General features: G+C 29.6%; 1 protein-coding gene across 4 annotated transcripts in view; it reads left to right on the top strand.

Annotated features, from left to right (window-relative positions):
* LOC124359175 (complexin) overlaps window positions 1-25,871 on the top strand; it is a 746,642-nt gene that overhangs the window by 331,064 nt on the left and 389,707 nt on the right. For 2 of the 4 annotated variants that reach the window (XM_046811693.1, XM_046811695.1), the window contains exon 3: window positions 22,405-22,434. The exons of the other annotated variants lie outside the window; for them this stretch is intronic. The gene's annotated coding sequence lies outside the window, so the exon portion shown is untranslated. The remainder of the gene's footprint in view (window positions 1-22,404; window positions 22,435-25,871) is intronic. 4 annotated transcript variants of the gene reach the window in all.

Here is a 25,871-nt window from a genome sequence, read left to right on the forward strand (position 1 = left end):
CTGAAACGAAGCAAAACTTCAATAATGTACCATCTACTTCAGATAGAAACCGTTCAATATCACGTATACTAGTTACCACCAATGACTTATTGACAGAAATCATGTCTGCTTTGTGTTATATATGTAATATATAAGTAACAATGTAATCAGCTTCAGATAGCACAGTATAATTAAGTATATTATAAATTTTAATTAGTATTATACAAATAGTATACTCCTTCACAACAATTAAAATTTCGTTGATAATGATAATTTTGTAAATTTTTATTTACTTACAGTTTGATTAGTATATAAATATTTTTTACATAAAACTAAAATATTAGTATATATTAAAAGAACTGGTACTCACAGTTAATGTAGCAGTTACTATTACTACAATTAACGATGTTAATTTCAAAAGCGATACTAATGTATCACAAAATTTAAATCTAAGTTATGATATACATTTCTTAAACACATAAAGAACTCAAACAATAATAAATTTGATAATAAAAGTTTTTAATGGTATTTTTAACCTTTATAAAACAATGCCATAGGGAAAGATTACACAAGCAAGCAATAAAACACTAAATTAAAAAAGATATATATTTCGTACAAGCTAGTACTCTTTAGTCATGGGTTTTAGGCTTAAGTTAGCCCTGACATAACCAACATCACAACGTTCGAATATCACACACATACACACAAATACCGTCATGAAATATGTCGGTGACCAAAACATCTTGTCCATAGTAAAAACCGAAGCATTTCAATCGTACAAGCAATGCCTACCGTGATGTCACCCAACAAATTCTGTTATTGTTTATATTTTTTTAATCACATTGAAAACTCATAATTTTTTCCCTTAATGGATCAAGGAGTTATATTTTATTTAGTTTCATTCTCATAAAGAATTTTTGTACGGAAATTTATAGTGTCTTACACACGAAACTCCATACTGTCCTTGCAAAATATGAATATATTACAGCTATATGTACTTACGTAGAACGGCATAGTGAACATTTTCCATGATGCCAAGCAGTTGCTCCAGTTGTGGGTAGATAGAGCAGTAAGGCAAGACAAGGCTGTGTGTAAATACCACTTATACCACTTACCGGTGTGATAACAGCTCGTTCTACCTGAACATGTATTACCCTTATCACCGATGTTGTCTAGGTTGCTACAGGATGTACACCTATTATTATATTTTCAGCTAGAGTGTAACGTTTCAAATTGACGATGAGCTTACACGGTGTGTTCTTATATGTGTTTTATGTTTTGTTATAATATAACTAGGGGAATGTTTTTTATATTAGTTGTATATTTAACTTAATAATGTTTGATTAAAATTTATATACATCATTATTGGAAACCAAGAACAACATAGTTCAGCAAAAAAATATATAATTATTCTTAGGAACTATCTAGCGATCTATTAGTTTCTATGTTTAAACCCTTCTTAGAAATGTAAATTATCTTAGAATACGGTGCGTAAAACGTCTGTTTTTTACTTACTTGATTTTAATAAACTCACAGTTAATTATTTAAAAAGCTGCATAAATTATATAACACTAAGTTACAAAACACGTGATATATTTACTGCGTACAAAAATTATAACTTCCTTTCAAGAAACATAGTGAAGTATTTGTTTATAATTTATTTATTTGTACAAGAAGGAAAATTAAAACGTTCTTCTTCACATAAATACTTACTTTTCTATAGAGGGATGCTGTAAGTCACTTCGTTGTATATTTGTAGAAAACGTAGCATAAAATGCAAGTATTACTTATTTGTACGCATAAGTATAGGCCTATAAACCTTCCTTTACATAATTTTACTTTTAACTGATCTTGTGAAATAAACTATAATGTATTTATTAGAAGAAATCAGAAAATGACGTAAATATTGAACCACACATTTACTGATGACTAAAAGTACTCTAAGAAGAAATAGGACTTTAAAATTTTCAGAATTTTCAATTACCTTTCTTTATACCAGATTTTAAAGTGTTAAGTGAATGTTCTTAAACTAATTCGAAAACAGTTCTAAAGGCTTTCGCGTTACGGAATATCAGGTATATTATATAATTCCAATGTGTGATGATTGAACTTTCTAATATATACGTTTTTCTAACTCAAAGAAAACATGAAGATTAAAAACGAGACAATTTATTCTCTATTTTGGTTCACATACATACCCTAGAATGTAATCTATAAGAAGATTATTCTGTTTTCCTAACCATCCCAAAACAAGAGTTTGTCTGCTACGTGATTTAACTTACATTATTAGATTTAACTTATCAATAAAGAGTTTATTTGAATCAGTTGTAGACGGATAATGCAAATTTTTAGATTTGAATTATAAATTGTCTTCTTTTTGACATTTCTGAAATACTGTACATTGTTTGAATCACACCGTCACTTAAAACCGTAATTCATTTTGTTATTTATATAGTTTTGACAAGTCTATACAAATAATATTTTCTTGCGTGTTGCTTCAAGAGTCAAAATGGATAATAGTGAAGGGAGAGGTGGAACACACGGAGCCGCTGAGCTGGAACAGACCCACTTGTGTGGAACACGATAACACGTGATTGACTGTTTTGCTTCGGAGAGTTTCACAACGCTGACGTGGATCTTAATAATGCATTTTATAGGTTACACTGTTATATTATAAATATTATCATTTCTTTGTGATGTTCCTTCATGTAGAATATTCTACTGCTAAGCATGGCTTAAAATTTTAACTTGTAATTATTAAATATTAAAATTATTGCAGTTGTGACGCACTGATACGATGAGAGTGAACTCCTAAATCCACATTCATACGCTGTATAGGCTTCCACGTTTTAGTAATAGAACACTTTTTCAATATAAAATTTTTTTATGATAGTAATATTTTTGCCCAGGTACGATAATGTGTGGGAAACAAATAATTCCCCATATAAATATATTTTCCTGGGATATAAATAATAAACCTACACTATAATATACCTCCCTTCTCAAACTCTTAATTTCTCCCAAAATAACGTTTCAAAATAACCTTTTCGTAGACTCTGTTTATTGCCACATTTTCCCAAGCCTAAGGCCAGTTTGTGGGAAATGCAGGATTTAAATAACACAGTGATATTTGAATAAGGGTAGGGAATTGAGTGTTCTTGAAAAATAAAGTTTTCAGTACCTTAGTAAGTACACGGTAATAGGATCGTTATAGTTGCTTATTGTTAACACTACATTACACAAAAGTTATTGGGTAGAAAACGCTATAACTTGCGTTCTTTCCATATCAAATACAAATATTTTCGGTTGATTCGAATGTTTATTGCTTTGGCACTAAAGAAATTTTGAACTCTAACCTGCCATTTTAATACATTACACAGACACAGTGTTTTAAGTTATTTACTGGAACAGAATTCCCAATTTAATATATCACATTACAAATTACAACCTGAAGGCTTTGTAGAACGAAATTATAAAATATTATTATTCACTCAAAAGACAATTTTCAATTTCAGTATGGACATTTTTGTAAATAATATAAATAGTGTAGTCAAATAATATAGGCAATCATGGCTGGTCTAAGTTTAAAATATATTTCAATTTAATTTTTAAAATTTTTATAGTTTACATTTATAACTAATAAATCTTACGAAACATTTTTTATTTTATTATTTATAAAGACTAAATTTGAATGCTTGGATTATCTGGAATTGATTTTACAATGAATGATTCAGTAATGAAACTGCTTACGTTTATACAAATCTCCAATAATGAACTGTCAATGTCAACAATTGTGGAAAAGAACAATAACACGTCAGCAACAACTCCCCAGGGCTCTTATCAGCAGACTTGAGGATAGGAATTACAAAGGATTTGTCTGGCAGACTGCTGGTAAATTAGTCCTGAGGGATTGAATCGGGATTGGTACAATAAGAACTACAAAGACGTTTCCCTTATTAACAGAAACCTACCCTGAATATTAGCGAATCCCCAAAAGAATGTGAGCTGGCTGACTCCTTAGTTGAAAAACCCGACTGTGGCAAAGTGAAGTTGTGTAACTTTTTATTATCACACTTAGTAAATCACATTTATATTTTATGTGTAAATATTATATTATTACATAAGTGTGAGTGAATTTGATATTTCTTCATAAAATAATAGAACGAATATTTCTTGTTAGTTAATAAATTTTACTTCAAAATATCACCACTATATTCATAGTAAAGAGAACATGAATAATTATACATAAAAGTGGAAAATGTCAAAAAGTTTTGGTTTATTATATAAAATTAGAATTTTCGTTTTATTATATTAATAGTTTATTCCCCATCTTTAGGGATTTACTTCATTACTTTTCTGGAGGGATGTCTTAGAGAATGTATACGTATTTTATTAGACATTACTTTTTAATTACTTCATCATTTAGACACACTTCACTATCACAAACACTAAAACTTTCAAGTTTATAAATAAAATACCAATAAATAAATAGTTTAAATTATATATTTTGTTATAGTGTTAAAATAAAATTTATAATTTATAATTTTAGAAATATCTAAAGTATCAAACAAGTAATAACAATATCCTGTTTGGTTAAGTAGTTTACAGTTTGGCTCAAAAAAGTACCTAATATGAACACTTACAAAGTACCAGATATTTTCAGTAGTAGTAGCATACACACTGAACATGTTTCTCCTCTAGCACTTTTTAATTAACAACCATCAGAATGCTCACAAAACAACCTTTGAACATGTACTCAAAAGCGTTATAACTTTTCATATTGTGGTCTATACCTAGTCTAACATGGAAATCGTACATTAAACGTCACTGCAAACAGCACAATATTTTAACATTATTTGCCTCTGAGAGACCGCTTAACTGAGGTACTGTGCTATAATGAAATCAAATATAAAATAAGATTAATTATATAGACTTGTCTGTAATATTTTATATTTAAATAGGATTTTCGCACAACATAAGAAAGCCTGCAAACCGTCCGAACCTAACCTGCAACCACCAGACAGAATCATTTGCAGAGGTGTAGGTTTATCCCGTTTTTATACTGTACTACTGCTTTCTTATAAATAAATCAAAATATTTTTTAATAGCAAAATCATACTTTTAACCTAAACAATTTAACCGTACATAAGATAAATGGTGCCATATATTAAAAAATTTAATTTTTGACCGAAAATAGCATTTCAATAACTAATTTATTGAACGGACTGTCAAGTAATTAAATCTGATATAAAAGTCTAATTTACGTGTATATTCGAAATAAAAATATATATAAAGCTAACACACACAGACACACATATTGATATAATATGAATTAAGTAAGAATTAACTGACCTGACCTGGCAGAAGCAGAGACAGAGTGAGTGGCATGATTTCATCAGGTAATGTAACCCACCAATCTGAATGCATTACTAGAGAACGTTTGATTGGCAGAGAGGTCTCACATCTCCATACTGTGAGCAAACACTGTAATGTCCTAGAATATGGTACTTGCTTGCCCACAGCCTTGACATATTCTACTATAACAATAAAGGGCTCATGTTAAATTACCAATTTAATTTTAAAATATATTGTCGGAAACATAATTTGTAGTATCACCATATTTTGAACATTCTGATAAGAATCTCGGTATCGTTGCTTCTCTTGGCTCCATGGCTCTACTTAATTAACAACTCTAACATAGTTCTTTGGTCAAGAAGTGGTCTTTGGCCGATGTTGTAAGTGAAATCGTAAGTAAGTCCTCTAGTATGAGCTACTGTGATTTTAGGGATAATATCGATTCCAAATACAGTGTGTGTGTGTGTGTGTGTGTGTGTGTGTGTGTGTGTGTGTGTGTGTGTGTGTGTGTGTGTGTGTGTGTGTGTGTGTGTGTGTGTGTGTGTGTGTGTGTGTGTGTGTGTGTGTGTGTGTGTGTGTGTGTGTGTGTGTGTGTGTGTGTGTGTGTGTGTGTGTGTGTGTGTGTGTGTGTGTGTGTGTGTGTGTGTGTGTGTGTGTGTGTTACTGTGAGGCTGAACCTTTTTCTCTGTTTTTTATTTTATTTCATACGTTTCAGTCCAATATGTTATGTTGAGTCCTGCAGATTATACTTTCAACGGGTTCGCTCAATAATAACTCTATGACCGTAGGCGTGAAACTGCATTAGTAATGTTTTTATGGTGTTACCGCAGTGCAAAAATTGCCAAGAATACGAGTATACCGTTGTGGTACATCATAACACATCAATTTAAAACATTCTCCAACCTGTTGAGATCCTATCAATGAACAAATGTATACTTATAAATCTTAATGAAAAAATTCTTGGAAAAGTCATAGAGTCAAAATCCATGATATAACTGACCTCCGTTATTTGTGGTAACGCAGTTTCAATTTTGTAATATTTTACAACTTTCTACTACTTTTTTGTAAGAAATCTAGACAAATACACCTTTAATTCTTGAAACTAAGAAATGTTACATTGATTTAATGATTCAAGACTAATCCATGTAATTTATGAAATATTTCATGTATTGTGTAATATTAGCAATTGCAAGGTATATTCAGGAAAGTAGGTTTCAGTTTTTAATATTCAGTAGAAGAACTTTTTATAGCAGTAGAGATAGTTCAGTGCATGTCTATGCCAAACAAATTAACTAGTCAGTTTACCCAGTTACCATTGCACCTATCATCCGATCTAACGGCCGCCCCTCATTGGTGAACACATCTCGTGGTCCCGTCTGTCCGCGCCGTCCAGGAACGTCCCTTAGACACCGTCAGTGTGAGTCAATATGAACATGATATACTCCGGTTGCTAACAAAGTCCTTTGTTCTTATCGTAGTAGAAGTGTCACCCCGAGACCTGATGCCCTTTGTGAACGCTGTTACCGAAGTTGTGCCGCGCTGAACACCCCTGGTGCGGAGAACAGGTGGTTCTTCTCTAAAATCATTTCCTACCTACCGTGACTATTCTTACTGACAACAGACTACTGTTCTTAGTGACACTCGTTCTTCCATTGATATAACTGCAGCTCTGGAAGCTCTGGACCAGCTGAAAGGCCTCCCCTTTGAATGAAGAAAGGAAAGAACTTATTCCAACATCGTTGACATCCATCCCTTTTTTTTCAGTTTTTTTACCTTCCTTTTATTTCTGGATGATAGTGCTTTTCAATTTAATTTTCATAATAATTTATTTCGCATCATGACATTGCATGAGAAAAAACATACATAAAGTGAATTTCAATATAGAAGCAATATTTATTGTCAGTGAAAATAATTCAAATATTTTTATTACATTAAAAGTGTATGTCATATTATTATTCTAGCTACAATTAGTTTTGCAATAGCTAAACATGTAATTTTTTAAATAAAAAAAATCTTCAACTAATGAATTTTATAGCCAATAGGTTCTGAGTCCTCCCTAATTTAAAAAGAATATTTTCTTCTTATATCCAACCTCACAAAAAAATTAAAGAAGAGATGACAATTTCCAGGAAGACAATCGGTGTCTCCCGTGATGATGCTGTACAAAAGAACTAATTTTCTGAACGTAAAATATACTCATGAACTTTGTACCTTGCTGTACTGAGCCCTATGTCTTATATTACTATGAAGATATAATAATACTGTTATTTTAAGCCACTTATCGTAAAGTATTCGCACTCACATCAATGTATACAATTTTAGCCTTCTTTTACCACTGAAACTCAGGTACATTTAAAGGGCAAATGTTATTTTGTAAACAAACTGTTTCGTGGTCATTAAATAGGACGTACGCTATTATATAATATAAGACGGCAGTAATAAACCCTTGAGGGAGTTTATTGCTTATCTGGTTAGGGAAAATGAAACAATCTGGCTGCTCTTCTGGAAATAATTTAAAGTGCTTATAGGTCACGATGCGCGAGGGGATTTTCTACGAAAATTATAAACATCGTTCCATTGTACAAAAAATTCTATTATTACAGTGTTTATTATAGAAGTACCATACCCACCGTAATAATTACGAATATAATTTGGATGGTGCATTAAACTTAATGTATATGCTATACTTTTACAGCAAGGTTTTATAGACATCAACACAATTGAAATATTTCTATTGTTAAATTATTACATAAAACCTAACTTTAATAATATTTTTATTTACTTTTGTTCAAAACTAGAGTGATTTTAAAATTGTGTTTTTAAAAAACATTATTCTTTTTACAAATTTTTATGAAATTAGGTTATACATGATTTAATGTTATTAATTCACCTTATCGTAAAATGCTTTTTTCCTATTACCTGTTTATTTTTATAGACACGAAGTTCTTAATATCCAAATAGCGGAAAATGAATCAAATGGTCCCAATGAGTTAAAAGTAACGTTAAATGCTACCTAAAAACTTTTAATTGGAACTTAAATAAAACATATTCCTATTGATAATATAATTTAAACCAAGAAAGTTAGGACAAGTTCCTAGAAACGTTTTCCCTTTTTGTGGGTGTTTCTACTGTCAGTTTCCAAAGTTGTACTAAAAACTTTTATCCAAAGATTTCTAGTAAGAACATCATAACACTATATTAAAAAAAATTAAATATTATGATGATTTTATTACTGTTTACATTTGAATTATAATATAAATATATATTTTAAGGATCAAAAATGCAATAAGCAGAACATCCTAATATATTACTAAGAGATTTTAACTAAGAAATGTTATGAAATAAAAAATAATTGTATACATTTTACATTTAGTGGAAAGAAATTCTATTAAGAACAAAAGAACAATGCATGATAAAAGTCTCAGGCGAATGCCGAAAAGTTGTAAGTATTCTGTATGTGAACAAGGATCACTCTGTATTCGACGAGCTGACAGAGCAAAGCAATGCTGAGGAAAACAAGAATAAGTCAGGAAAGAGAAACCTTAAGAACTACCAACCGTAATATAAACCAAATATTCTGCTTGTTTCCTTAGATGCTCACTCAGATTATTTAGTACTTAAGTATCGAACATGATTTTCGTCCCTAAAACCTTTATTTACTTATTGTGTACGTTACATAAAGTATTATGCAATTTTTGTCTCTCTTTCACCCACACAGCCTTATAGAAAAGCTGACTTGAAATGTTTTACGAGTAACGCGAAACATGAAGCAGAATAACAAAGTCTATTTAAAAAAATTTTGTAATTAATACGTACAAAATCGGATAATCGTATCTGAGGCTCGTAATTCAATACAATAATACAGGATGTGAGAAACATGTATTAGTCATGTTTAGTGTTTTTAAATAGTTGTTTTCTATTATATTATTAATCCCAATCCCTGAAATTAAAGTTATGATTATTTAATTGATTATAAAAATAATTGAGATTTATAGTATAAAACTAAACGAGTTTTTCAATTAAGAGAGAGAGATAAAATTTTTGATATGGAGATATTTAGTAAGTGCCGGTGGTGGTGAGAAGTACTCATCTTCTGTTGATTGCCTTCGGTAATGAAAATCCGATATCTGTCTAATCCATTTCTTACTGCTGACTGGAATAACTCAAGTTGCTGACAATTGAATAGTTTATACTCAGTGCTGGCTAAACAAGACTACACTTTGTTTAAAACCTTGATAACAATTAGAATTACTACATTGGCTGAGCGTCTGCGAAGCCTATTACCAAGGTAAAGCAAAAATATATCTGCCGCATAATTTATTGACAACAAATTTGACCTACATTTTAAATATATGTAGTAAAAACATAATTATTGGCTTCTACAACTTTATAAAGAAACTTTTATTTCTCAGATATAAATAAAAGTACAAATCCAACTGTATAACTAGAACTTCATGGGGTCTATGATACATTATCCAAAATATTTGACGTGTTGTTACAGTTTAGTCTACATTTTTCATACACGCTTCTTTTATATAGTAAATGCACAATACTAACTTTTAAAATTAAACTTTTATATATTAACTAGAAATTCTAACAGAAATTATGATTTTAAAACATTCCACTTTCATCCTATCTTTAAAACATAGTCTTTAAGAGCTGGAATGTTTATTTGATTATTAATTATGTCTAGGACATTATTTAAAGTTGTTTTAATTTATATTAATGATTTAAATAAAGATTTTATAAATGTCAAGACAGGTTGAAGTTTAATTACAATGAATTCTTTGAAATTAATATTAGTAGTTTACGTTTACATGTATGTAATTATATTTCTAAACAGAGTTACGTAAATAATTTATGTTGGAAGTTGGAAAAAGCCTATTTTTTGAGTGCTGATATTGGAAAGTATCAAAACTAATAACCACATATTCAGTTTCATACAGAAAATGTAAATGCAAACTATTTCTAGTTAACTTTTTCTACATATTGCACTGGTGATAATTAAAATATCCAATAATTCTTTGAAATAAATCCCGGGAATTATTGGGGTAAAACGGTCATAAAATAGGGACTTTTGACGTTGTGCGTGACATGTATAGATCGATTGTAAATAGAATCAGTGGGGTGAGTTTAACAATGTGTGTATTTTAAATAGTTTTATATCAGTTCCAATATATATCTAATAATGAATGTTTGTCTGTATGTCCTTTATAGACCCTGAAATTATTTGACTGACCATTATACAAATCTGAATGTATATGTATAATTTCACGGAGAAGATTTATATGCTATGCCCATTGATGTAACTTGCCACCAGGCAGCGCTGCAAAAAATAAAAGTTTGCAAACCGCCTGCAAATTATAAATTGCAATTACGAGACAATTTAGTATATTAAAAAGCCAAACAGTATTTTAAGGCGCTAAGATGTATAATTGTCTTTAAAATGAATTTCTGGTTGAACTTAAAGCTGGAGTGTTAGACCACTTTATAATATAATACATATGCGAGTAACATTACACACATTTTAATGGTAAAATAAATATAACTACTTCACATCCGACGAAAGTTTCATTATATTTTATTTCTGAGTTGTTTTAATTATTATACACAGCTAATCTTCATTAGTTTTAGTTTATTTTCCACAGATAGCTAATTAAAATATATTTTCCTAACTTTATATTTATCAATTTAACAATAAAAACATGAATTTTTGAACAAATTATATTTTGATATTTGTTCTGTATTCTGACATTTTATAGTTTCATACTAAATTAATGTTTTCATACTGCAGGGAATATCTTTAAAGAGTTGTATCAACTAATATTGTCCCTTGTATCTCAGAATCTTAGTTATTGGAGTACTTCATCAGACGAAGGAGACCGTTTAGAGGATCCCACGGGAATCTTGTGATATATCCTCATCAGTATGACACACTTTCCGCTTAGCTTCGTTAGTTGGCTTCAGAGTTTGCTCAACTGTGCAGTAAAGTTCTTGCCTGAATCTATATGGCTACTTAATGAAAGAGATACAAAGTTTAACATTGTACCAACAATTAATAAACTAATCCAAGTCATATAACGAAACTACGGCAGTATACACATACGCATATGAGGTGATATTTTAAGGTTACTTGTGGACACCGTATGAAATGGGCTAAACTTGTTGCTATACAAAATGTTAATCACAATACAACTACACGAGTTTGTATCATAGATGTCTCTTTAATGCAATGTTTTACCAATGTCCATTAGGAAATTGTTCATCGTAATTTATTCAAAAATACATATTCATACACATATACATGCATTAGAGATACCAGTATCATATCGTTCATAAGTAATTGAATAGTGTATGTTTTGTATACCTCATAATTTATATACTCTAATTGCTACTGCTCGAATATGTACACTTAATTGGCGAAGATAGATAATACTAAGCTCATAACAAAGTGTTATCTTTCAATTTTGATTGTTGTATTGTATCATCATATTTCTTAACTCGTGTATTTGAGTATTACAATTAAAATAATTACTACCATTTGAATAAAACCGCATGAAAAACCTTAAAATATCGTACAAATACCAACAAGTAAGTGATTATCCGTGTGTTCGTGACATAATTGAGGGAATATTATTTCATTAAGATGAATGTTTTAACGGCAAGCAAACGTGTATCGTATTTTTATAACATAAGAAACCATCCATTACTATTCACGAGGTGAAATGCCCGGAAAGCCGCCTATGTTACTAATAAATGCTAAAACCTCACCCTACTATCAAGGCTTTTAAATGAAGAACTACCACTTTGGATTATCAAAACAATCTTACTGTGAACTTCGCCGTAGCATAGGATAGGAGTAAGGCTGCAGGCCTATAAACAGGTTATTCCCCGGGAGTAAAAATATTAAAAAATATTTTTTTAAACCGTTTTCCTGTAAATTTGTTCAGTGCTATCAATTCAAAAAACCTTTTTAACAGCCCTCTTTAAGAGAGAAATATAAGCCGACTATGATTGAAATTATACGTAGAGAGAGAGAGAGAGAGCAAGAAATGAAGAAATATACATTCTATAATAGTCATACACAATCGGACATATTTATATTCCCAATTATTGCTTACGTTGTGTGGATTAACAGTAAAAAATAATTATGGGAACAGTCAAATATTGATTTGTAATATGATTTTATCCACAAAATTAAAATGACGACTACTCAGTATGCTATTTAGATATTCATTTTTAATTGAAGATGAGATTTTATTCAAAACAGTTTTAGTTACATTCTGCTTGCAGTCTACACTTTTTGCGTAATTCCTTTATTAAAGTATCCATTGCTACTGTAATCAGCCATTCAAATGAGTTTTCTCAATCAATTGTTTGTCAAGTGTTGATGATTAAAGCTAGATAATTAAAAGCAAATACAGCGATCTTGAACGCAAACAGAATCAATCAAACCTCTGACAGCTAATTTATATCTCTGTAAACATTTACGCTTATCTTACCATAGTCGATAATTCAGTGGATGGGGATCACTGCAGTAATTAATTTACGTAACACCTATTATATAAATTATGAAACGATTTAATACTTTCCATATATTTGAAGAAAGGAAATTCCAAAATATTTAATGTTCTTTTAATGATATAATCTAATAGAGAACTTCCTTGCTGCTTCTAGGGGGTAACCTAGTGAAACTCGTCCCGTTAAAGTCTCTGTACTGTTTTAGAATGACAAGTTATTAAAAAAGTGTACGTCATTTTAAAAATATTTCACAAATTTATTTTTGCCTGTTTTTTTCTTTGCTCTTTGACGAATTTTTTGACTTATACCATATGATGATTGGCAAATGCATATCACGAGGAAAAACTTAAGCTTAGGATCTATTCCAAATTATTTTTACTAAAGGGGTACTACGTTGTACATACCGAAATAAAGCGTAGCTCATAAAAATGCCTATTCTTGGTATATTAGAAGCTGTGGACTACCGCAGCTACTTGTTTGACCTAGCTGTATGAAATAATTCTGAAACAGCCGTACGTAAAGTAAGTTTTGACCTGTGTACGTCAAGATTTGATAAATTTATTTTTGCCGATAATAAGTCATTTAAATTTTGAGTGTTTTTTCAAACACTCTAAATTAATACACACACACACACACACACACACACACACACACACACACACACACATATAATTTTTTTCAATTAACATTGAATCACAAAAAGTACTTGCTCTGCCCTTACTCAAACCCGGATCTCCCACTTGCCGGGTGAATGTGCTACCATCACACCACAGACTCATTACTTTTTACGACTACATTATTTTGTATTTGGCCGTATCTGTCACATATGCGTTTATATCACCAAACTAACATATGATCGGAAGACTAAATATCTTTCTAACGACTTTTATTTACACTAATTAAATTTGTATAAATGGCAATAGCCGAATTTAATTTTTTCTATAAACATTGAATCATATAAAACATAAATTTTTAGACTGATAGTTAAAAACCTGGATCTTACCACTTGAAACAACATAATCGACTGTATCACAGTTAAGTTGAAACATGCTTGTCTAAGAACAGAAAACAGAAACGCATTCGGAATGTTATAAACCTTAAGTAAAATCTTTACTGTTTTCCTCAATGTACTTTTCTCTAAAAGACCCTTTTCACGTAAATAAATTACTTATGGTTTTACCATATATTTAAATAAGTTTGTAATAAAATCCCTAGTGCTTTGGAGCAAATTCTACAAAATAAAAGCATTTTAAAAATTCACACATTCTCTTGTAAAATCTTGTGTGTCTGTTGTGGTGGGTTTATATCATATCTACAAAAAGTGGTAAATATTACAGTAAATAACAATAATTCTTTGAAATAACGTGTAATTATCGTAGCTGAATTAACATTCCGGGTTAGCATTAGATTAGGAATGCATATCTCCATTTTAAACTTGTTTTGAGTAAATATTTTAAAACTATAAATGTGCATGATTTTTTAAATATTTTCTAATAAGTAATGCACATTCTGAATATATTTCAGTTCGGTGAAACATAAAAGTAAAATATAAGTCACTGGTCAATTGATAACAACATTCTAATAACAGTTTTCAGAACAGAAAAATTTCCAGTCATTATCATGTAATTACTTAATTTATTATCATACATTTCTAAGCCCTAATGTGCACTGATAAAAACAGTTTTAACCAGAAAATTATTTTATAACCTGAAAATTATTGACGATGACTTTATATTATTGTTTTATTAATTTCATCTTAGGTTTTAACACCATGAAAAATTTAAATTTTGTATTACATTTTGTTTTAACATATATTACCTTTGAATGACTGTGGGTATATATTTATTCAAGAATATAAAAGTATAACTGATTAAGGATTGTAATTTATCTATGTGTAAAAAATGTGCTATAGTGTATACAAATTTAACCATGACAAGCATTAAAATACACCTCGTTTTTTATTTATAGTTCCAATTATTGAACACGAAAATAATCGTGAAGTAAAGCCGTTTTTGTTGATAGCGTTTATAGTTATTTATTTACACTACATTTAAATTATTTAGCATATTTCAGTGTTATAAATCTCCGATTTTGGTTTTATTTCGTCCCAATGACTTTCAAATAAAACGGTAACTATTCACAGTATGTATATATTAATTTACGTATTCTAAAACTAAACTTAAACTCCATATTTCCAATAATTCTATCTTAAATACGAGTGGTACTAATGTAACACATACAAAATGTTGGGTGCCAGTGAATAGTTGAATTAAATTAATTAGTAAAATTTGCTTCCTCTTTCTTTGTTGGAAATTGTGTTTCATTAAATCCCTTTCTCGTCGTAGTTGAAAATAATTGAAATACATGTGCAATGGCCCACTAAACAGGGGCCGATTTGTTTTAATCTAACTGGTAATGCAGTATTTCAGGATATAATAGCGTATATTTAATAAATGGGATTAGAGGTGAATGGGAAAGATTTTGAAATTGATATAGGCAATACAGAATGTAATAGTTGGAGATGTTCGTTGCAGACAGATAGATGCGAATAAAGGGTTTATGTTGTAATCGCTGGAAGCCACAGTAGCGGTGTAGCCATTAGGTCTCGTCTATTGTTCTCTTGGTCCTATTCAACTGAGTCTGAATCTATTCAGTGTAGACAATTTTCAACAAAATGAAAAACTCAACAGTCACCAGCCACATAAACAGATTCAGATACACTTTTTAAGGATTTACGTATAGTTTTGGCATTTTTTCTAATACATTAAGACAAGTTCATATTGTACGATATTATACTGTAAATTTAACAACGAACAATACTAAAAATTCTGATTAATTGTTTCGTGTTATTGCGGTATAAATAATGCCATTACGGAGTCCCTAGAAAGAAAACTTGTTTCGAATCTTATTATGTTTGACCATCCTTGAAGTTCAGGTGGAAACTAAGTATTACATTTCTTGTTGTCTGATCTATTAAGTTGTATTAAAACAAGAACATAGATAAAATCAGGAGTGTTCTATCTTTCCGTAGCTCATAAGATAAATAGACTGGTTCGGATCAACATTGAATGGCAATGGATCAGAATTTAATTTAACACAAACAATCCAATTAGTAGAATAGTTGAGGATATTGAAATAATACTGGCATTGAATAGTGCTGTTAAATCAAAGCTTTTAATTTGAAAAATACGAAACTCGTTCATTTTGAACGGCTATGGAAAATTGACAACATTAATTTAATGAAATTCAGAAAATTGACATAGTGATATAAAACCATGTTGCATTTGAATTACTTTTCTAACAAAAGTTTTAGTATTGCATTTGTTCTGGGAATTGTTTGAAACTATAACAATTCTCGTGATATTGGTTATTGAAGCAACACTTTACTTCAGTGTCGGAAGAGATATATTAGCCTCTACCACAGTGATTGTTACTGTTGCCTACAGTTTTAATCGTATTACTCTGAAGCTCAATAAAACTCCCATTTAACTGATTGGTAATAGATACCTTTCTATCAGCTTGTGTTTTATTAAGTTAATGAAAGGATAGTGCAAGTAGAGGGCTGATCTGTTATCAGAATTTTAATGTGTGATTAAAGACCACCCAATTAAAATAAAACCAGCGACTTAACGTAATTAGTTACTGACTATGGTTCGACTTATAACTGACATAAATCGGATAAAAAAAACAACACGGATATAAAATATTTTGAAAACAAAAAACTGTACAAACTTAAACTGTGATCTACAAAGCTAAAATGTAAACGTTGCCAATTTTGACAATTCAATTATTTTTATCATAAATTGTATAAGTACTTTTGTATGCCCATCACTGGGCATCCATTTTACGAGATTACCATTAAAAGTATGAAGAATTATTCTTTATAAAATACAAACCTGTAGTTTCTCTTAACACAATAAGGTCCTATTTAAGCCAAAATCTATGTTATTGGGCGTTAATGACATAGTGGTTTATCCAATATCAACAAGACGTATTGGATACATTATTCTGGTAATCGCATGCAATACGCTATAATTTAAATTTATGATTTGTATAAATTACGAAGATCAACTAAAGTACGAGATTTATCAGAAGAATGTATAAAATGTTATTAACAATAATTAAAATTTTTCATTATTAAAATTATTTTATCTAAATCAAGAATTTTATCATTTATCGACTCCAAAAATACTTATTTACATATTTCTTAAGGCGAGTCTTAAAATGCCATTTTACTTAGACGTAAGGAAATGAATTTAGAAAAAACTTATACCATTCAAAATAAATTGTTTAGTTTTTATTTTTGTTGAGAGTAGAATATACTTATATTATAGCAACTACACTATTCAGTACAGTTGTTATTATTTATATAGATTTAAAACCACGTCATGTTAAATTTTCTGCTATTACTCCTTGTTGGAAATTCGTAGGGAGTTATATGTTTTAGACATTATATAAATTAATTGTTGTATACAAATAATAAATTAACAATGAAAAACAATTTTATATGTATAAAATATATTGAAGCACGCCAATTGAAAACAAACATCGACCAAGCCACTTGAGTAAAGAAAGCAGAATTTGCCTCGGTGAAATTGAGTTTGTGTGTTTTTCATTAAAACGGCTTTTTCTCTTGGTGAAACGGCTATGTGAAGGGTTAACGCCGCTGTTTGTTCCCTTATAATTAGTTTATTGGAACATTAACTAAATATTTAACAAATACTTTTTATCACAATTAAAAAACCTTCAGGAGCAATACTTTATACAGAATTATTTAACAGTGTAGAAGTTATTGTTAGATATACGAAATTTATAGAAGAAATACTAACGAGTATTTTATATAAAGGAAGGAATCTATTGGTACTTTCAATAGAAGAAACTAATTATTTAGTTACAGTAACGCTATGACTACCAACGCAAGAATAAAAAAACATATTTCAGTTGTTTTTGGACACATAAATTTGTATTTTATTTAGATTACAAGTGTAAGGAAATGCTATTAATTAGTTTAACACCTACCTTTACGAAATAATATTTGTTTCATATGACAGTGGTATTAAATTAGTAGGAGTTCTGGCACTTATAAAGCATCATTGCTGTAATAAATGTTCCGTTTGCTACCAAACAACATTTTTTTACTTTAGGGTGTTTAGAGTCGAACACTTTTTGTATGATCCAAAAGTATCTGGATACATTTTTTGAGTAAAGATGCATTCCATAGAATATCCATGACAATTAGATTAAATATTCGTGTATGCATCTTTTGCATTCGTCTTAGAGAACAGTTGTAGGGATAATTTGTAGGGCTTAAACACCACTCCCTTGGGGTTAAAAAAATAATTTTAAACAACAAATACTTCTTTACATATTGGCCCTAATTTCTGGGTCCCATACGACATTCCAAATTATTAATTACAGCTTATATTTTAATTCTTGAAGTTGGAAAATACATTTTAAATTCTTTAGTTTCTATTATATAATCTATATGCCATTTTCGTTCCAAATCCATGCAAACATAAGGTACTTTTTTACTGTAAAGCTTCAAAATTTCAATTTCCTATTTACACTAACACAAAAATATATATAATGTATAATGTAATGTATAATAGTAATGTATATAATGTATTAAGTATGTAGATGTGAAATATCAGTAAATTTCCTATTAAAGGAGGAGTAGAGCAATGAACCGATTTGGAACGGTGTGACTTATGAGGAAACTATGTAAGATTTTCTAGACCGACCGCAACACAATCATGAAACCCAATATGCTTTCTAATTCCATTACCTTTCTCCCTATAATTAATTTTGAAAGAAAATTCCTAATGTTTGCATAATAGAATCACACAAACAAGCTACAATGAATGAACAGTAATTAGTGATACACCACTTAAGAAATGTATAAAATAATATTGTAAAGATTTAATATAGCGTGTAGACTTTTAATAGCGTGTTTAATGTATGAAAAATGGATGTGAGTCAGTTGGATAAATGAAATATTTCTTTAGCTTCCATTCTGTCAGGGTATATACAATTTGCAGTTTAGTTATCATTAATAATTATAATTTTGAAATGGTTGAATTGTGTTACTTAAAAATTAATTTAGAAATGAATTAGACAAAAAGTTTACTATACATAAAAAAAACGATTTCCTTTTGAAGAGCAAATGTTATTGTCAAATATTAATGAGGTGAAACATAGGGACGGTTAATCTCAGCTCTTGTGGAGCGTTGGCGAATATTTCCACATTGGTGTGAAGGGTAACCACGAGAAAATAGAATATTAAATACATTTGTAAACAAATTGAATACAATCATATCAGTTTCACTATGTGAAAACTATACTCATAGAAGTAAACGAATATATAATAGAGATCAAATAAACCTCTTTTTATAAATAAATTAATTATAAATAGGTATAAGATTTTGCAATAGCCCACTCTTGCATTTTAGGAGCGTCCCAAGTTCACCGAAGCTTTCATTATTTGAACAGTGATATGAACCTACCTTAAGGAATAAATATATGAATTTATTATGTTTTATAGATATCTCGAGAAATAATAAAATTATATTAATTAAATTAAATATTATATTAAATTTATATTATTTATAATAAATTAAATTAAATATTAAATAATCTTTTAATGTTGCATTAAACTTCTTTCAAAATAAACAATAATGCGTTTTCTTAATGTATGTCCAAGGAGTTTGGCTTTGCGTTAGCGAATATGTTAATTTTGATCTGATGATAAATCACGAAACAAGAGGATTAAATAAATTTGTATAAAAATTGAATACAATCATATGGGTTTCATTTTGTTAAAATTAAGGAAAGGAATAAATAACAGAATGATAATGAATGAATTATAACTTGGGAACAATATTTGGCAATAACGTGCTCTTGCATTGTAGTAGCCTCACTAGCTCTCCGAAGATATCATTATTTGAACATTGATATGAAACCTAACTTAATGAATAAATATACGAATGTATTATGTTTTCAAATATCTCAAGAAATAATAAGACTGTAATATTTTAATTATGCAATAATAAACTTCTTTATACTAACACAAGAATGCGTTCTATGTGTGCTGGAATGAGTTCTATGTCCATGAATGTGGCTGAGAATTATCAAAGCCTATAAACCAGGATACTGAAAAAAATTATTTCGTTTTCTGGGGGAAGGAGGGGACTTAAAACATTATTTCCTGTATGACTGACGGTATATCTATCTATGTGTTTGTGGGGAATCTCAAAAATTAAATGAACTATAGATGTTAAATGTTGCAAGCAACTTCAGCTAGACCTGTTACGCGAATGGTGGTGTGGCGTATTCCTATCACGTAACTATTGTTATCTGCATATTGTAGTGGTAACCCGAACATGAATTTTGTAACCCGTTCTTTAAAAGAAAACTCTACCGACCAATAATGTCAGCTTATAAATTAAAAATAAACCAGTATGAATCGTGATTGTATCTTTACTATATTTGTTTTTGGCCAGATACGTTAGATTCTAAGTACACGATTTGAATAACAGTACTATACAATAACCCAGCTGATCTAGATTTGATAAGATTGGTCAATATTTGGCTAACTCCAACAATAGTTCATTCTATACTATATTTTTAGTTAATATCTCTATACTATAGTATTTTCTGTCCAGAAATACAGGTCTGAAAGTATCTATTTTTGCCTCATGTAACATTTTTCTAAGTTAATATTGAATTCCAACAGCGTATATTTTTGTGTAAGGAAATAATCTCTTATAACATAGTTTAGATATACTGTATTAGTTTTTTTTACTTAAACACGTGTTAAGTACTTAGAACAATAACTTTGGCTCAATTTACATTTTTATTTGCATACAATAAATATATCTACAGAGTGTCAAACAAAAATTTTAATCCTACAAAAGAAAATCAAACATGAAAGGGCTTTTGTATTCAAGACTGGTTTACTTGTGTTCTCAAAGCTTCCCTTTTACATTTTCTTTTTACGAAACCCAACGCCAGACACGCTTTCTCAATTTTGCAGTTTTTTATATCTTGTTTTAAGAATTTATAGACTGCTGTAAGATTGGGATGTTTTAAACCATTGCATGATATTACATAATAAAATAAATAATAGTGGGATTTTTAAAGCAAGAACTGGTTTAAAATTATGTTTTAGTTGTATTTAAACTTTACACCGAATACTTTTATTTCAGACTAACATTTAGGATATTTTGCTATGGTATATATCACCAATGCACTAAGAATGCATTGGTATAAAAAATTTTTTTCACACATCCTGCTAAATTCAAAACTTTCTATGATTCCCTAAATGTAAATAATAATAAAATTGTTATTATTTAAAGGAGTAGAAATAATTGTTGAACACTCGATACAAGGAAAACGTTTTATTACTACGAATTTGAACTGGTATCATGTACACCTACATTTATTCGTAAATACTAGGTCATTCGGCGGTCATTACCTCAAGAAACAGTCGTACTCGTTGCTTATCATACGTTATCTTCGTCAAAGTGACAACACTATATTTTTTTATAAAATTCTGTTATCACGTTTAAAAATGCTCATAATCTAATGAACTGGAGAAATAAAACAAGTATATGACCCATGTAACACATTTCTTTTCTAATAATAACACTTTGACTAATATACCTTCATACTGTATCCCCATATGTCAATATTGAAACTAAATGATTGGAGGAGATGAAAGTTTTAAGTTAGTTATATTTGCACTTTAAAGTGTATTTCCACAATATTTTGTCAACTACGGGTATCATTGGATCGTATATATGAAATCCGTATTTCATGTCATTCATAGCACGGCAATATTAAACGAAGCATTCATTGTTACTACACTTAAAGAATGGAAATTACTTCCTTACTGCATTAAAGGACTTGAAAATCAGGCATAGTCCATCTCAGCTTCATAAATCTGATAGCAATTGCTGCCGAGATTGGTGAACGACTGCACGAGGTTGGGTGAATATAGATAGAATAAATGACCAAAGTAATTGTTATGAAATCATTTTTTATGTTACTTTTTTGTTTTCAATTAATAATTAGTTTTATTCTCATTAATATTTTTTTGTTAGCCTATATCAGTTTATTTATTTTGTTAACTGGATTTGCGTGTTTCTTTGCTGATACTTTTGAGGTTGAGTGAAATGGCTATGTGTTCCTATATTTTTCTCTATATTTTATGTACTAATAAATTAACAATTAAATTCATTGATTGAGTGTTGTAAACTTATTTTAGTGATTTAATGTTGCTTTTATCTCTCATAAAACATACATTCACTCATTGATAATTTAGTTTTTTACCTTTAAAACATTGCACCGTTGGTAATAAAAATCCACAGTTTAGCAACTGAATGATATACATTCAAATAGTATTACATAGGGATATGAATAACCTGAAGCTTCATTTTTAGCAAGCAGTCTAACACGACACCTCTTTCTTAAAGATTTAAAATTATCGTCTACTTTCCTTTTTGTTCTCAAATCTTAAAGATTTCTTCAATTATTACTTATTTGTTACAGATTTTGATCACTGAACTTCAAGGAAGATAGGTAAGAACCATTTAAAACCCATTTATGGCAATGACTATTATACATATTTTCATTGTTATACGTAATAACGTAGTATAAGTTTCATATATAAAAAGCAAGGATTGTTTTACGGGAAGGTATATAGTATTTTTAATGTTGCTGTCCATGACACGATGTCTACAAGTATACTTGAGGTTGGAAAGAATTTCCTCTCCGCTGAAGCCCATTCTATCTCACTGCAACAAGATAACAGCTCAAGTACTTGGAGAAGTGTTATTGAGTATCTTAGTTTGTTTTTATTTTATACTTAAGTTTACAATATCAGCTAAAAATAATATGTGACCTTTATTAACTTTGTAATTCTGTCTACTACGCAAACCACGAATATTTATAAAATTAAATATAAATGTATTACAAGTAATTTTTTTCACTTTAGGTAAATATTCAGAAGAAATATTAACAATAAAAACTGTTCAAAATTTCCAAAAACTAATTTTTAAAACTAAACTTCTATTTAAAATATATATTAGTAATCAAAATGTACTATAGCTACAATATTAACTTAAACTGTCAAATGGTCCAAATTAAGTAATTTTGTTAACACTGATTTCAAGTTTTAACGCAATTGAACCAGGATAATTTCTTTGTTAATTTTAAAGGTCTTAATGTAAGCAGTAAATCATCAGTAGCTGTCAACTGAAACTTAAAACTAAAATTCTCAGGTTTATTTTACAAGTTTATAAGAGTTGAGTTTTTTTTAATATTATAGTTCTCTCTTTAATTTTGACACTCATAACTCATTATGAAACTCAATTGTTAAAGACGTAAAATTTATCCTTAAAGAAATTTAAGTTTGGAATTCATTTATAGATAACTTCTGCAACTCCAGTTACTAAAATTATGTAAACGGCAATAATTTCTGAAACAGGAATCCAAAGAATGTTTTGAAAGGTTTCATTTAGTTAACTTTTAACTTATTTAAGTTAAATTTTTCCTGAATAAAATACAATATTCTAGTGCACACGAAACTATAAAAAAAGGATGTAAGATTTTATACATTGTTTGTAAAATTTTTATTGAATTTAAATTTTTCCCTGCTGACATAAAATGTACATTTAGATATCACTATAGTGTGCACAAGCCCTGATACTAAGAGTAAGCTGATAGTTTATCGGCAATGATTGACTAATTTATAGTAACTTTAACAATTTAACATAAAGCATTAGGCTTGAGTTAAGCGCAATTCAAAGTAGCCAAAAGTTTAGTAATGTTTCTAATTTTAAAAACATTCACCATCAATATGTATGTATATAAGTAATTAGATTTAAAAACATTATATTCAATAACAACATTTTACTAACTATTAGGATCTTGAAAATCATAGTATAAAAATTATTGTTATATGGAATGAATATGAATAATTGAAGAACAGTCTTTAATCCGTAGTACTTTTTAATATCAACCAGTTTTTACTTCTAAAAATAAATTTTACCAAATTGTATCACACCTACTGCTTTAATGGAATCCACTATAACCCACTTAATAAGTATTTATTTATAAAAATATTGTTTTAGTCTCATGGTTTGATTATTTGTGTTACAAAAAGTTTCAGCTGACCATATATTGTGAAAATGGATGGTTAAATATTGTAAGCTTTTGTATAAAAATAGTTTCTTTAAAAACGATTTTGAAATAAGAACCTTTAGTGTATTAAAATTTACAAATATTATTAGAGCACTCATATAAGTTGCAGTAATAAAAACCTTCCTATGCAAGGAATACTGGGAAGAAATTGTCCTATTTGTCAAGCCTGTCAGGCTATGTACTCGCGTACACACATGCGCACGCAACCTCTCCTATACAAACAACCACACATGCGCTCAAACGTACACACCTTTAACAATGCACATTTGAAACAATACAGTTCTTTGAGACCAGTTACCCCCGACGACTTTTTAATACATCATTCGACACCGTTATGCATGAAAAGAATTCTTTCACCCCATTTTCTTTCCACAAAGAGAATGTAAAGCAAAAAACTGACTAAGAATATTTCTTATGACTTACATGTATATGTATACTGTTAAATTACTTTATTAAATCTATAACACACCCCTGAATTCAGAGAAAAATATATCAAAAGAAGCCTATTTAAAAAACAACTTCATTGGATCATTTATAAATATATATTGATTAGAATGCAAACTCTTTATATCCTTCAAATACTGGAAAGATGAATTTAATTGTTATTCTCACCAAATATTTATATAAGAATGTTCGCAGGAAAAACCCAATAAGCTATTTTCATACAATGTTTATTAAGCCTTTTAATATTAAGCGAAAGTATATAGTAATACAGATTTTATACAACTACTATTGTTTACTACGGATGATTTTCCAATTTATTCAGTCGAACGAGTTGATTCATTCTTTCACATTAATTTCAAAAAGATTTTATTTTACAGTATTTAAAAACTTTACAATACTATACACTTCACTTAACTTTACTTTAATGTGAAGGAAGGAATTCCTTCTTGTAAAGTGTATCTTAAAAACAATGTTTGTAATATTTTGAAGATCCAGTTGTAAAGCTTAAGCGAGAGGTCATTAAATGTACGTTTAATTGTAGTCTGTTGAAGAAATTTGGTTTTGTCATATATATATATTTGTGTGTGTGTGTGTGTGTGTGTGTGTGTGTGTGTGTGTGTGTGTGTGTGTGTCTAGATAAGAAATGATTTTTTATCTATCATTATATAACAATCAGAGACTTTTGGAAACCGTCGTAGTCCTGGAAATGAAATCATTTTCGACAATACATACTTCTTTCTAGCCATGATTATAATCTACTTCTGATCTAATGCATTTCCAGTGTCACAGTTATGTTTGCCTCGTTGCTCCTATCAAAAGTCCATGCATGTATATAAATGGTGTAAGGCGTAATGTGTAGGATTATAAATATAACGTAAAAGAACTACACTGTACTTCAAGCCGTTCTGTTCGTAATGTGTCAACAAACCTACACAGAAACACATACACACATACAAGAACTTTCTGCAGCGTATCGGGTACAGCAGCTTTCGCAAGATAAGTGGCATAAAGCAATGTCGAGCGGGTCTGCTGCTTTGATGGGTGACATCTGAGCGACCCTATCCATGCGAGCAGCCCACCTGCCTGGCCTTTCATGGCGATTAAGACGTCACCTTTAAGCCGTTAGTCCCCAGGTTAGTTGTCAGTAAGGGCTTCTAAGCCCTAACTCGTCATTGTGAAATTATATATTTTTTACATTACAATTTGTTTAACTTTTCGGACTAGCCCAATTTACGAACTTCGCCTTGAGTTATTTATCATAGAAGATAAATCGCAACAAAATACTCTTGTTTCTACAGTATTTACAAATTCAGTTATACATACAATACCCCATATTCTTATAACATTACGTTTATATGAGAACATCTATG

The sequence above is a fragment of the Homalodisca vitripennis genome, chromosome 4, assembly GCF_021130785.1.
Source record: "Homalodisca vitripennis isolate AUS2020 chromosome 4, UT_GWSS_2.1, whole genome shotgun sequence".
Lineage (NCBI taxonomy): Eukaryota > Metazoa > Arthropoda > Insecta > Hemiptera > Cicadellidae > Homalodisca > Homalodisca vitripennis.